We start from the raw sequence: 16411 nt of genomic DNA, 5'->3' as shown, positions 1-16411 counted from the left end.
TGCTTCCAATGTTCATCTTGATAATTTTCATATATAAGCAGGTTTGTTTAAGAGGTATACTGAACAGGTGGAAGCACGTACTCTTAGGAAGAGTATATAGAAGATGTCCTACATTGGAAAATGACTATAATATAGGTTTTTCTTTGTGAGTGACTATAATATGGTTAACACGCTGTGATGCTATGAGTCTTCTGTAGTACTATAATTCAGATATCAGATGTGCTCCACTAAAAAAAGGCTATCAGATGTGCTATTAATCAGTTTAGGGTGCATATGATGGACGAAACCTGCAAGAAGTAAGAATTCATTGGCATCTGATTTGTGATTTTGTATTGTAAACGTCTGGACTGCCTTAGTAATTGGTAGTACTGCGGTAGTTTTTTTTTTCTGGAGGAAAATAGCTGTAACTGATGATTTGTTGCTGGAAGTAAGTTAAAAGTGTCGTGTGTTTTGATATCTCTCTCCGTAGAATGATATAGAAGCTGTAACCTGCTTTGTCCTCGTAAAACTTACTGGGTTTATCATTCATTTGATAGCATATATACTCCTTACTCACTGCTGTATATGAGCGTCATGTTTTTATGACCAGACAAAAGATGCCGGCATTGTTATTTATTTGTGATGGGTGCGTTTTAGAGTTTGGTCAACATTGCATTTTTGATATACATATTCACTGCTGTATATGAGTGTCTTGATTTCCTTTTTTTGACGACACAAAACATGTCGTCGTAGGGCTTTGTTTTTCTTTTGAGCCGCAAACCGTAGAACAATTGCTCTACAGTATTTTTATAGACATAATCAAAATAATATGTACATGCAAAAGAAAGAAAAAAGAAAGCAACAAAAACTTATCCGACTCCGGCTTTGGGGACCCATCAGTTGATATAAAAAGTTCTTAATCGTCTGGTGTCATGACCCTAGGTGAGACCAAATCTAGTCCTTTAAAACTGTCAAATTTTTCTGCTTGATCGTGTATTCACGAAGTGCAAGATCTTGCTTGAGCATGAATTTCCAAGTGCTTTTATTTTGAACTTCTCTTCTGACGTTTTTCCCCGTTTCTTTGAGCCCATATATGCCAACAACCTACTGAATATGATTATGTCCAAGGCAATGGGTTTGGGCAGATTCTGGGATTTGTTCTCTGTGACGGGTGCCTTTTAGAGTTTGGTTTCAGCAATGGGGCCTTTTAAGCTTGCATTTTAGAGTTGGCATGAACAAATTCTTGTCGTTGTAGAGCGGAAGAGATATCTGAAATAATACCGTGGAGTACTCATGGTAGTGCTTCCGCTGGTCCTCTTCTCCACCACGTTGGCTGCGGACAGGCAGACAGGGTATATGATGCTGCTTGCTGCACTAACAAAGACTCATCATTTCATGAGGAGATTTGTACATTGGGTGATTGGTTGTGAGAGTGTCAAGTGGACAAACTTAGCTTAGCTACGTACTGTAGATGATTAGGGGCAGAATCGAACAAGAGAGATATTTGCATTGCGGTGCTCGTGTCGCTGATTGGAACGAGAGACACGAGAAAAGGATGTTGCTGATGCTTTTAGGAGTCGTCAGCTGAATCTTGCATAGTTAAAGCTTTTTTCATTTGTTTGGTCAGCACAAAAGGCAACAGTATTATGTTGCCGTGCACGCCATTATAATTATGGCCACAGGGAAATAATAAAAAACTGTTGATCAATCAGTGGGATTTTATCGCATCCGGACGGGAGGGGATTTTTAGGGCGTGCTTGGTAGGTCGTATAGAGGCCAATCAGGCCGTGCGGAAAGAAACTGAGTTGTTTGGTTGTCTATGTTCACTTTTGGGCCTGCATCGTATGGAACTTATTAGAGCAGCTTTCAGCTAGGCCACTAGGAACGTTTAAATCGACAGTTTTTTCAGAGCCAGGCCCGCAGGATGCGCGTGGGCGGCGGCGGCTGCATGCGAGGAGCCACGCTCGAGAAGTCGTGTTGTTTCCTGAAGCGCCGACAATAATTACCCTCACCGCTCTCTCTTCACTCTCCCACTCTCACACCGGTGGCGGCGGCGATCAGCGGATCGGAGAATAGCAAGGTGACCATCGGCCTCCATCATTGGCGGTAGCAACATCACCCGTAGCACTTTGGCAATGGCAGTACGCCCTATTTTCACCTCCTAGCTTACTATTTCGCATTCGATCCGCGTTTAGATCGATCCGCATGATCCATCCGCATTCTAGGGGAATGGGGAATCAGGGTAAATAGCCATAGGATTGATGATAACTTCACAACGAGTACTAAGTAGTGATGGATTTTAGGGTTCCGTTCTGGATTGAGTACAAGGGGAATGGGGATTGGGGGTTAATCTTACACAGTAGCTTCAAATCTTAGCCCCGATGACCCTGGAGGCGCTTGGAGCGGCGGGGACCCTTGGCCTTGTTGTTGTCCTCCAGCTGGTCCATAGCATGCATCGTTCTCGTCGTCCTCACCGTCGTCCAGATTGATTGGCAAAGTACGGCGGCCTGGCTCTGGCGCCCTGACCACCACCTCCATCGCTTCTTCTTCCTCCTCCGGTTCCAAAGTGATGACCTCCGGCGCCACCAGAGTCCTATTCCAGAAAGCCGCGGCACGCTGGTCTTGAGGAGCCTTGTACTCCCTGTACTTGGCCCACCTTGTCCTCTGTCCAGCATTGCCGAAGTCAGCCTAATTCATGGCCCGGCGAAGGATGTCAACTGACATAGCGCCCTTCGTTGACTCAGGAATCAGCATCTTCAACTTCTCCGCCGTCACCTTCTTGACCACAGCGTCTTCCTTCTTATGCTTGTCTTCAATATTTTTGAAGTTCGAGCACACTTCCATGGTGTTCTCGAACTTGGTGCGGTCACCGAGCGAACACCCGAGGAAGGAAGCCCTCCATCCAATGCCCCAAGGGAAGGGGTTGGGGTTGGAGTTGGAGTTCGTGGCGATGGATAGTGTTGGGAAACACAGTAGAAAACAAAAAAAAATGCCATACGAACACCCATAAACAATATGAAGATGAAGATGCATAAACGGTTTAGATCACGATCGTTACCGACTCCGGAGTGCAGCGGAAGTAGACAAGTCGGTGTAGATCGTACTTGAAGTCCCTCGAACTGTTGATGACGATCCCCCGAACCGCCCTCGAACGGAAGACCGCAAGCACGACCTCTCTGCATGGTTGCTGATGACCCACAAGTATAGGGGGTCTATCGTAGTCCTTTCGATAAGTAAGAGTGTCGAACCCAACGAGGAGCAGAAGGAAATAATAAGCGGTTTTCAGCAAGGTATTCTCTGCAAACACTGAAATTATAGGTAACAGATAGTTTTGTGATAAGATAATTGGTAACGAGCAACAAGTAACAAAATAAACTAGGGTTTAAGCTTCTGTCACTCTAGCAACCCATCATCTACTTATTACTTCCCAATGCCTTCCTCTAGGCCCAAATAATGGTGAAGTGTCATGTAGTCGACGTTCACATAACACTACTAGAGGATAGACAACATACATCTCATCAAAATATCGAACGAATACCAAATTCACATGACTACTAATAGCAAGACTTCTCCCATGTCCTCGGGAACAAACGTAACTACTCACAAAGCATATTCATGTTCATAATCAGAGGAGTATTAATATGCATAAAGGATCTGAACATATGATCTTCCACCAAATAAACCAACTAGCATCAACTACAAGGAGTAATCGACACTACTAGCAACCTACAGGTACCAATCCCAGACTATGAGACAAGAATTGGATACAAGAAATGAACTAGGGTTTGAGAGGAGATGGTGCTGGTGAAGATGTTGATGGAGATTGCCCTCTCCCGATGAGAGGAGCGTTGGTGATGACGATGGCGATGATTTCCCCTCCCGGAGGGAAGTGTCCCCAGCAGAACAGCTCTGCCGGAGCCCTAGATTGGTTCCGCCAAGGTTCCGCCTCATGGCGGCGGAGTCTCGTCCCGAAAGCTTGCTTATTTTTCTTCGGACGAAAGACTTCATATAGCAGAAGATGGGCACCGGAGGGCCAACAGGGGGGCCACGAGGCAGGGGGGCGCGCCCAGGGGGTAGGGCGCGCCCCCACCCTCGTGGACAGGTGGAGGCCCCCCTGACGTATTTCTTCCGCTCGGTATTTTTTATTATTTCCAAAAATAACTTTCGTGGAGTTTCAGGACTTTTGGAGTTGTGCAGAATCGATCTCTAATATTTGCTCATTTTCAAGCCCAGAATTCCAACTGCCGGCATTCTCCCTCCTTATGTAAACCTTGTGAAATAAGAGAGAATAGGCATCAGTATTGTGACATAATGTGTAATAACAGCCCATAATGCAATAAATATTGATATAAAAGCATGATGCAAAATGGACGTATCAGTTGCAAGCATATGGTCTTCACGATCCGGCAGCGCTTCGCCGTCCAGAACTAATAGTCGTTGGAGAATTAGAGGGAGGAGGTTATAACTACACCGGGCTTCTGATTCTGAGGATTAGAGGAAATAGGTCTAGCTCTAATTAGATCAAGTAGGGTCAACTAGAACTAGATGAACAAGAGAACTAAATGAACTAGAGGAGGCTCCAAAACTTGTGTTCTCAAAAGGGCCAATGCCTCAAGTATATATAGGTTAGAGGGGAGGAGCGTCTGCCAAGAGGAGGGGAAGATCTCCCCTCCCCTTGCGTCGGCCAGGGGGGAAGGAGGAGTCGTTCCCCTTTCCCAATTCGTACTCCCTATAGGCAAGGGGGGGCGCCTCCCTTCTTGGGCCCTTGTGGCCCAAGTTGCCTTCCACCTCTAGGCCTTTATGGCCCTTTGATATTTAATTAATTATATAAGCCTTCTAACAACTACTAGAGCCTTTTATTATTAACTTAACATCAGCGAAAACATTTTTCGTCTATATATTATTTATCGAGAATACTCGGTATTGCCCGATAATCTACGAAACCCTTCCGGTGACCCCGAAATGCTTCTGGTTCCTCTCGGAACTATTCTGAATATTAACGAAACTATTTCGCAAATAAATCCTCGATACTCTCGTCTTACTAACACTAAGCATATCATGATTACCATAAGCTTGTGACCCCGTAGGTTCGGTAAAACATAGACATGAATGAAACCCCTGTTCAATGACCGATAGCGGAACCGTGGATGTCCATATCGATCCCTATGATTACACGTATAACATTCAAGTGAGCCTTTGGTTATCATGTGATGTTCCCTTTGCTTCGCGATACTTTACAAAACCTGAGGTGAGATATATTGGGATCCTCTTGAGTCATACGCATGCTCACTATACAGTCTCCTCATTACCGATTTTGTTCTTCTTTCTCGTTGACATGTTTCGGTATCTCCGTGACGTTGTCACCTGTGTCTGGCCAGACGATGATGGATGCCATCATGCTGAGAGGGACCTAAGAATATCTCTCCATCGCCAGGGAGCACATTCCACTCTCGAGCTATCATGTCCCTTGTCAGACTTTCTGATGAACCTCTAAGTTGTCGTTATGATCACAGTGTTACATATAACATTTGGGCAACCGCAAAGCTCATTGTACGGTAAGAAGTGACTAGGATACTCTCATGGTATAAGGAACTAAAACACACATTAACACTCCGTGTTATAGCAGTTGACTTATGACGATATTATCTCAAAGTATAACAAAAAAGTTTGGGTCGATTCAATATGACTGTTCATCTAACGTCATACTCTCAATGTTATTTCTGATACTATCGTTACTCTTAATGATATCTCAAGATCCAGAAAACGTGATCACTAACAACACTTGAGCTAGTCTCAGAGGCAAGACTAAGAATCTTATTTTACCGTTTATCATCCTACACGTGCACATGAGTATTCCACTGAATCACATATTCTGGGATCATAGCAGTTATAGCATATAATATAAACTCTAAATCATGAATAGAGAAATACAATAATACAATATTATTGCCTCTAGGGCACACTTCCAACAGATAGGTGGAAGAGGAGTGAGATACGGAGAACAAGGACAAGGAGGTGGTGTCGCACACCGCCGAGGTGCCGCCCATGGACACGACGTCGTGGTAGAGGAGCCCCCTAGCAGAAAGTGCCGAAACTACGGGCACTACCATGAGGAGGGTGGGCCAACTCACTTCTGCAAGGTGATCCTTGTCCCGAAGCTCAAGTGCATACCAATGCCCCTAGACTTCACAAAGCACTTCCCGGCCATGCCGACGGATTTCAACCTGAAGACGAACACCGACTGCTCATGGAGGGTCACTGTGAGGCTGATGAACGGTAGAGGGTCACCCTCGATCAAGGTTGGGCCACCTTCGCCGCTGCTACTTGTGAGCTGCGTTGGGATTTCCTCGAAGAGGAGATGATGATGTAGTACAATAGAGATAAATATTTCCCTCAGTTAAGAACCAAGGTTATCAATCTAGTAGGAGAACCACACAATACCTCGTGGACAACACCTACACATAAAATAACAAATACTTTCACCAAACGCAAACAAGAGGTTGTCAATCCCTTGGCGGTTAATTGCAAGGATCAAATCTCGTAGTGATAGATAGATAAACAAAAACACAAAATAAAATAATGGTAAATAAATTGCAGCAAGGTATTTTTGGATTTTAATATATGATAAATATAGACCTGGGGGACATAGTTTTCACTAGGGGCTTCTCTCTTGAACATAGCATATGATGGGTAAAGAAATTACTGTTGGGCAATTGATAGAAAAGCGAATTATTATGATGATATTCAAGGAAATCATCATGTATATGGCATCATGTTCGAGACAAGTAGACCGACTCCTACCTGCATCTACGACTATTACTCCACACATTGACCGCTATCCAGCATGCATCTAGAGTATGTAGACAAAGTAAACCCAATTAATATGAATAAACCCCATCTTTTTATCCTTAATGGTAATGATACAAATACATGACATGTCCCTTTCTATCACTGGGATTGAGAAACGCAAGATCTAACCCATCACAAAGCACCTCTCCCATTGCAAGATAAATCAATCTAGTTGGCCAAACCAAACAGATAGATCAGAGAGAAATACAAAAATGTAACAATCATGCATAAAAGAGTTCAGAGAAGACTCAAATAATATCCATGAATAATCTGATCATAAACCCACGATTCATCGGTCCCAACAAACACACCGCAAAAAAGTATTATATGGAATAGATCTCCAAGAACATCGAGGAGAACATTGTATTGAAGATCAAAGAGAGAGAAGAAGACATCTAGCTACTAGCTATGGACCAGTAGGTCTGTGGTAAACTACCCACACATCATCAAAAAGGCAACAAGGTTGATGTAGAAGCCCTCCGTGATCAATTCCCGCTCCGGCAGAGTACCGGAAAAGGTCTCCAGATGGGATCTCCAAAGAACAGAAACTTGCAGCGGTGGAAAAAGTATTTGGGGGTGGCTCCCTGATGTATTAGAAATATTTGGGTATTTATAGAGCCGGAATTAGGTCAAGAGGTGCCACGAGGGGCCCACAAGCCTGGGGGCGCGCCTGGCAGGCTTGTCGTTGCCTCGTGGCACTTCAGGTCTTCTCCCGAAGCTTCTAGTGTCCCTTCTGGTCCAGAAAAATTATCAAAAAGTTTCATAGCGGTTGGACTTCGTTTGGTACTGATTTTTTGAAAAGCCAAAAATAAGCAGCTGGCACTGGGCACTAGGTTAATAGGTTAGTCCCAAAAAATGACATATAATTCCATAATAAACATCCAAGATTGATACTATAATAGCATGACATTAAAAAAATTATAGATACGTTGGAGACGTATCAGTCGTCGTTCATCACATCAAGATCGGGTACATGGTGATCGACCTTCAAGTTGCTGACTCCCTACACACTAAAGGTCATGGTCTTCAATGACGACGGCATTGAAGTGGTGACCAAGTGCGGAAAAGGCATGACGACGCCTTCGTCGTGAACGTCTAGGACAATGATACGTCTCCAACGTATCTATAATTTTGATTGTTCCATGCTATATTATATTCTGTTTTGGACATTAATGGGCTTTATTATACACTTTTATATTCTTTTTGGGACTAACCTACTAACCGGAGGCCCGACCCAGAATTGCTGTTTTTTGCCTATTTCAGAGTTTCGCAGAAAAAGAATATCAAACGGAGTCCAAACGGAATGAAACCTTCGGGAACGTGATTTTCGGAACGAACGTAATCCAGAGGACTTGGACCCTACGTCAAGACATCAACCAGGAAGCCACGAGGTAGGGGGCGCGCCTACCCCCCCTGGGCGCGCCCTCCACCCTTGTGGGCCCCCTGTTGCTCCACCGACGTACTTCTTCCACCTATATATACCTACGTACCCCCAAACTACCAGATACGGAGCCAAAAACCTAATTCCACCGCCGCAACCTTCTGTACCCGTGAGATCCCATCTTGGGGCCTGTTCCGGAGCTCCGCCGGAGGGGGCATCGATCATGGAGGGCTTCTACATCAACACCGTAGCCTCTCCGATGATGTGTGAGTAGTTTACCTCAGACTTTCGGGTCCATAGTTATTAGCTAGATGGCTTCTTCCCTCTTTTTGGATCTCAATACAATGTTCTCCCCCTCTCTCGTGGAGATCTATTCGATGTAATCTTCTTTTGCGGTGTGTTTGTTGAGACCGATGAATTGTGGGTTTATGATCAAGTTTATCTATGAACAATATTTGAATCTTCTCTGAATTCTTTTATGTATGATTGGTTATCTTTGCAAGTCTCTTCGAATTATCAGTTTGGTTTGGCCTACTAGATTGATCTTTCTTGCAATAGGAGAAGTGCTTAGCTTTGGGTTCAATCTTGCGGTGTCCTTTCCCAGTGACAGTAGGGGCAGCGAGGCACGTATTGTATTGTTGCCATCGAGGATAACAAGATGGGGTTTATATCATATTGCGTGAGTTTATCCCTCTACATCATGTCATCTTGCTTAAAGCGTTACTCTGTTCTTATGAACTTAATACTCTAGACGCATGCTGGATAGCGGTCGATGTGTGGAGTAATAGTAGTAGATGCAGGCAGGAGTCGGTCTACTTGTCTCGGACGTGATGCGTATATACATGATCATACCTAGATATTCTCATAACTATGCTCAATTCTGTCAATTGCTCAACAGTAATTTGTTCACCCACCGTAAATACTTATGCTCTTGAGAGAAGCCACTAGTGAAACCTATGGCCCCCGGGTCTATTTTCCATCATATTTAATCTCCCGACAACAAGCTATTTCTGGCGCCGTTTTTATTTTGCTTTCTTTACTATGCATCTTTATCATAAAAATACCAAAAATATTATCTTATCATATCTATCAGATCTCACTCTCGCAAGTGACCGTGAAGGGATTGACAACCCCTTTATTGCGTTGGTTGCGAGGATTTATTTGTTTGTGTAGGTGCAAGGGACTCGTGCGTGGCCTCCTACTGGATTGATACCTTAGTTCTCAAAAACTGAGGGAAATACTTACGCTACTTTGCTGCATCACCCTTTCCTCTTCAAGGGAAAACCAACGCAGTGCTCAAGAAGTAGCAAGAAGGATTTCTGGCGCCGTTGCCGGGGAGTCTACGCAAAAGTCAACATACCAAGTACCCATCACAAACCCTTATCTCCCGCATTACATTATTCGCCATTTGCCTCTCGTTTTCCTCTCCCCCCCACTTCACCCTTGTCGTTTTATTCGCCCTCCCTTTTCCGGTTGCCTCTTTTCGTTCGCTTTTCCCTCGTCATGTTGGAACCAAAAAGAGTTGGGGTTTCTCTCCCAAGTTTTAGCACTTTAGACAATCCTGCTATTTTATCTAAACTCATAAATAGAGATACTATGGAAAAACCTGCCGGAGTTATCAATGAGAACCTTAGTAATTTTGATGAAGATGATTCTGGAATTTTTCGTTATTTACTCGATGAATCTTTGAAAGATGCTTGGGATAGGCTGTTAAGGATCCGGGCTAGCTATGTACCCCAATATCAAATTGAGGTTTACTTAAAGAGCTTTTATGTTGGGTTGCCCGCTTCATTCAAACAAATTTTAGATTCTATTTTTGAAGAGGGTTTTCTTGAAGGGGACCCCATAGATACCTATGAAAAGATGAAAACTATATTTGGGCACCCCATTAATGAGAAAGTTGAAACCACATCTCTTTTGCTCTCTTACCAAAATGAATCTATCAAGTAGACGAAAGAGGGGATGCCTTCCGGGGCATCCCCAAGCTTTGGCTTTTTGGTGTCCTTAGGTTATCTTGGGATGCCATGGGCATCCACAAGCTTAGGCTCTTGCCACTCCTTGTTCCATAATCCATCAAATCTTTTACCAATTTCAGCAACATACTTAATCTTTCTTCTACCATTAATGGCCACGTGCTTTATCAAAATAGAAAGATTAATTCCATAGATAACAAGTTTGCTCTTTTCTTCCCTAAAACCAAATATGGCAATACCTAGATCTATCCTTGCTATTATGCCTAGCTAGGGGCATTAAACGATAGCGCTTGTTGGGAGGCAACCCAATTTTATTTTTAGTTTTTTTGCTTTTTGCTTCTGTTTAGGAATAAATATTTGTTCTAGCCTCTGGTTAGATTTGTTTTTATGTTTTAATTAGTGTTTGTGCAAAGTTAAACCTATAGGATCTTCTTGGATAATAGTTACTTGATCTTGCTGAAAATTCCAGAAACTTTCTGTTCACGAAAATAATTGTTAAAAATCACCAGAACGTGATAAAATATTGATTCCAATTGCTTCTGATCAATAAACAAATTTTCTAGGTCATCCTATTTTGGCTGAATTTTTGGAGTTCCAGAAGTTTACATTAGTTACAGATTACTACAGACTGTTCTGTTTTTGACAGATTCTGTTTTTCGTGTGTTGTTTGCTTATTTTGATGAATCTATGGCTAGTAAAATAGTTTATAAACCATAGAGAAGTTGGAATACAGTAGGTTTAACACAAATATAAATAAAGAATGAGTTCATTACAGTACCTTTAAGTGGTGTTTTGTTTTCTTTCGCTAACGGAGCTCACGAGATTTTCTGTTAAGTTTTGTGTTGTGAAGTTTTTCAAGTTTTTGGTAAAAGATTTGATGGATTATGGAACAAGGAGTGGAAAGAGCCTAAGCTTGTGGATGCCCATGGCATCCCAAGATAACCTAAGGACACCAAAAAGCCAAAGCTTGGGGATGCCTCGGAAGGCATCCCCTCTTTCGTCTACTTCCATCGGTAACTTACTTGGAGCTATATTTTTATTCACCACATGATATGTGTTTTGCTTGGAGCGTCTTGTATGATTTGAGTCTTTGCTTTTTAGTTTACCACAATAATCCTTTCTGTACACACCTTTTGAGATAGACACACATGATTTGGAAATTATTAGAATACTCTATGTGCTTCACTTATATCTTTTGAGTTATATAGTTTTTGCTTTGGTACTTCACTTATATCTTTTAGAGCACGGTGGTGGTTTTGTTTTATAGAAACTATTATTCTCTCATGCTTCACTTAGATTATTTTGAGAGTCTTAAATAGCATGGTAATTTGCTTAAATAATCCTAATATGCTAGGTATTCAATACTAGTAAAAACTTCCTTATGAGTGTGTTGAATACTAAGAGAAGTTTGATGCTTGATGATTGTTTTGAGATATGGAGGTAGTGATATTAAAGTTGTGCTAGTTGAGTAGTTTTGAATTTGAGAAATACTTGTGTTGAAGTTTGCAAGTCCCGTAGCATGCACGTATGGTAAACGTTATGTAACAAATTTGAAACATGAGGTGTTCTTTGATTGTCCTCCTTATGAGTGGCGGTCGGGGACGAGCGATGGTCTTTTCCTACCAATCTATCCCCCTAGGAGCATGCGCGTAGTGCTTGGTTTTTGATGACTTATAGATTTTTGCAATAAGTATGTGAGTTCTTTATGACTAATGTTGAGTCCATGGATTATACGCACTCTCACCTTTCCATCATTGCTAGCCTCTTCGGTACCGTGCATTGCCCTTTCTCACATTGAGAGTTGTGCAAACTTCGCCAGTGCATCCAAACCCCGTGATATGATACGCTCTTTCACACATAAACCTCCTTATATCTTCCTCAAAACAGCCACCATACCTACCTATTATGGCATTTCCATAGCCATTCCGAGATATATTGCCATGCAACTTTCCACCGTTCCGTTTATCATGACACATTCATCATTGTCATAATGCTTTGCATGATTATGTAGTTGACATAGTATTTGTGGCAAAGCCACCATTCATAATTCTTTCATACATGTCACTCTTGGTTCATTGCATATCCCGGTACACCGCCGGAGGCATTCATATAGAGTCATACTTTGTTCTAGTATCGAGTTGTAATCATTGAGTTGTAAATAAATAGAAGTGTGATGATCATCATTTTCTAGAGCATCGTCCCAAGTGAGGTAAAAAAGAGAAATGCCATAAAAAAGAGAAGGCAAAAAAATGAGAGAAAAAGAGAGAAGGGACAATGTTACTATCCTTTTTACCACACTTGTGCTTCAAAGTAGCACCATAATCTTCATGATAGAGAGTCTTTTGTTTTGTCACTTTCATATACTAGTGGGAACCTTTCATTATAGAACTTGGCTTGTATATTCCAACAATGGGCTTCCTCAAATGCCCTAGGTCTTCGTGAGCAAGCAAGTTGGATGCACACCCACTTAGTTTCTTTTATTGAGCTTTCATATATTTATAGCTCTAGTGCATCCGTTGCATGGCAATCCCTACTCCTTGCATTAACATCAATTGATGGGCATCTCCATAGCTCATTGATTAGCCACGTTAATGTGAGACTTTCTCCTTTTTTGTCTTCTCCACATAACCCCCATCATTATATTCTATTCCACCCATAGTGCTATATCCATGGCTCACGCTCATGTATTGCGTGAAGGTTGAAAAAGTTTGAGATTACTAAAGTATGAAACAATTGCTTGGCTTGTCATCGGGGTTGTGCATGATGAGAGCAGTCTTGTGTGACGAAAATGGAGCATGACTAAACTATATGATTTTGTAGGGATGAACTTTCTTTGGCCATGTTATTTTGAGAGGACATAATTGCTTAGTTAGTATGCTTGAAGTATTATTATTTTTTATGTCAATATTGAACTTTTATCTTGAATCTTTCGGATCTGAATATTCATACCACAATTAGTAAGAATTACACTGAAATTATGCCAAGTAGCATTCCACATCAAAAATTCTGTTTTTATCATTTACCTACTCGAGGACGAGCAGGAATTAAGCTTGGGGATGCTTGATACGTCTCCAACGTATCTATAATTTTTTATTGTTCCATGCTATATTATATTCTATTTTGGACATTAATGGGCTTTATTATACACTTTTATATTATTTTTGGGACTAACCTACTAACCGGAGGCCCAGCCCAGAATTGCTGTTTTTTGCCTATTTCAGAGTTTTGCAGAAAAAGAATATCAAACGGAGTCCAAACGGAATGAAACCTTCGGGAACGTGATTTTCGGAACGAACATGATCCAGAGGACTTGGACCCTATGTCAAGACATCAACCAGGAAGCCAGGAGGTAGGGGGCGCGCCTACCCCCCTGGGTGCGCCCTCCACCCTCGTGGGCCCCCTGTTGCTCCACCGACGTACTTCTTCCTCCTATATATACCTACGTACCCCCAAACTACCAGATACGGAGCCAAAAACCTAATTCCACCGCCGCAACCTTTTGTACCCGTGAGATCCCATCTTGGGGCCTGTTCCGGAGCTCCGCCGAAGGGGGCATCGATCACGGAGGTCTTCTACATCAACACCATAGCCTCTCCGATGATGTGTGAGTAGTTTACCTCAGACCTTCAGGTCCGTAGTTATTAGCTAGATGGCTTCTTCTCTCTTTTTGGATCTCAATACAATGTTCTCCCCCTCTCTCGTGGAGATCTATTCGATGTAATCTTCTTTTGCGGTGTGTTTGTTGAGACCGATGAATTGTGGGTTTATGATCAAGTTTATCTATGAACAATATTTGAATCTTCTCTGAATTCTTTTATGTATGCTTGGTTATCTTTGCAAGTCTCTTCGAATTATCAGTTTGGTTTGGCCTACTAGATTGATCTTTCTTGCAATAGGAGAAGTGCTTAGCTTTGGGTTCAATCTTGCGGTGTCCTTTCCCAGTGACAGTAGGGGCAGCAAGACACTGTTGGGGATCGTAGCAGAATTTTAAAATTTCCTACGCATCACCAAGATCCATCTATGGAGTATACTAGCAACGAGGGGAAAGGAGTGCATCTACATACCCTTGTAGATCGCGAGCGGAAGCGTTCTAATGAACGGGGTTGATGGAGTCGTACTCGCCGTGATCCAAATCACCGATGACCGAGTGCCGAACGGACGGCACCTCCGCGTTCAACACACGTACGGAGCAGCGATGTCTCCTCCTTCTTGATCCAGCTAGGGGGAAGGAGAGGTTGATGGAGATCCAGCAGCACGACGGCGTGGTGGTGGAAGTAGCGGGATCCCGGCAGGGCTTCGCCAAGCGCAAGCGGGAGGGAGAGGTGTTGCAGGGGGAGAGGGAGGCGCCAAGGGCTGTGGTGCTGCTGCCCTCCCTCCCCCCCACTATATATAGGCCCCCTGGGGGGCGCCGGCCCTGGATCCCATCTACAAGGGGGGCGGCGGCCAGGGGGGAAACTTCCCCCCAAGTCAAGTGGGGCGCCCCCCACCCCGAGGATTTCCAACCCTAGGCGCAGGGGGAGGCCCATGGGGGGGTGCCCCAGCCCACTAAGGGCTGGTTCCCTTCCCACTTCAGCCCATGGGGCCCTCCGGGATAGGTGGCCCCACCCGGTGGACCCCCGGGACCCTTCCGGTGGTCCCGGTACAATACCGATAACCCCCAAAACTTTCCCGGTGGCCGAAACTGGACTTCCTATATATAATTCTTCACCTCCGGACCATTCCGAAACTCCTCGTGACGTCCGGGATCTCATCCGGGACTCCGAACAACTTTCGGGTTTCTGCATACTAATATCTCTACAACCCTAGCGTCACCGAACCTTAAGTGTGTAGACCCTACAGGTTCGGGAGACATGCAGACATGACCGAGACGCCTCTCCGGTCAATAACCAACAGCGGGATCTGGATACCCATGTTGGCTCCCACATGTTCCACGATGATCTCATCGGATGAACCACGATGTCGAGGATTCAATCAATCCCGTATGCAACAATCGGTACGTTACTTGCCCGAGATTCGATCATCGGTATCCCAATACCTTGTTCAATCTCGTTACCGGCAAGTCACTTTACTCGTACCATAATGCATGATGCCGTGGCTAACTCCTTATTCACATTGAGCTCATTATGATGATGCATTACCGAGTGGGCCCAGAGATACCTCTCCGTCATACGGAGTGACAAATCCCAGTCTCGATCCGTGTCAACCCAACAGACACTTTCAGAGATACCCGTAGGGTACCTTTATAGTCACCCAGTTACGTTGTGACGTTGGGTACACCCAAAGCACTCCTACGGCATCCGGGAGTTACATGATCTCATGGTCTAAGGAAAAGATACTTGACATTGGAAAAGCTCTAGCAAACGAACTACACGATCTTTTATGCTATGCTTAGGATTGGGTCTTGTCCATCACATCATTCTCCTAATGATGTGATCCCGTTATCAATGACATCCAATGTCCATAGTCAGGAAACCATGACTATCTGTTGGTCAACGAGCTAGTCAACTAGAGGCTTACTAGGGACACGTTGTGGTCTATGTATTCACACATGTATTACGATTTCCGGATAACACAATTATAGCATGAATAATAGACAATTATCATGAACAAAGAAATATAATAATAACCATTTATTATTGCCTCTAGGGCATATTTCCACCAGTCTCCCACTTGCACTAGAGTCAATAATCTAGTTACATTGTGATGAATCGAACACCCATAGCGTTCTGGTGTTGATCATGTTTTGCTCTAGGGAGAGGTTTAGTCAACGGATCTGCTACATTCAGGTCCGTATGTACTTTACAAATATCTATGTCTCCATTCTGAACACTTTCACGAATGGAGTTGAAGCGACGCTTGATATGCCTGGTCTTCCTGTGAAACCTGGGCTCCTTGGCAAGGGCAATAGCTCCAGTGTTGTCACAAAAGAGAGTCATCGGGCCCGACGCATTGGGAATCACCCCTAGGTCGGTAATGAACTCCTTCATCCAGATTGCTTCTTGCGCTGCCTCTGAGGCTGCCATGTACTCCGCTTCACATGTAGATCCCGCCACGACGCTTTGCTTGCAACTGCACCAGCTTACTGCTCCTCCATTCAAAATATACACGTATCCGGTTTGTGACTTCGAGTCATCCAGATCTGTGTCGAAGCTAGCGTCGACGTAACCCTTTAAACAAGCTCTTCGTCACCTCCATAAACGAGAAACATATCCTTAGTCCTCTTCAGGTA

This window comes from Triticum aestivum, chromosome 2D, assembly GCF_018294505.1.
Source record: "Triticum aestivum cultivar Chinese Spring chromosome 2D, IWGSC CS RefSeq v2.1, whole genome shotgun sequence".
NCBI lineage: Eukaryota > Viridiplantae > Streptophyta > Magnoliopsida > Poales > Poaceae > Triticum > Triticum aestivum.
Note: the sequence above shows the minus strand (reverse complement) of the source record.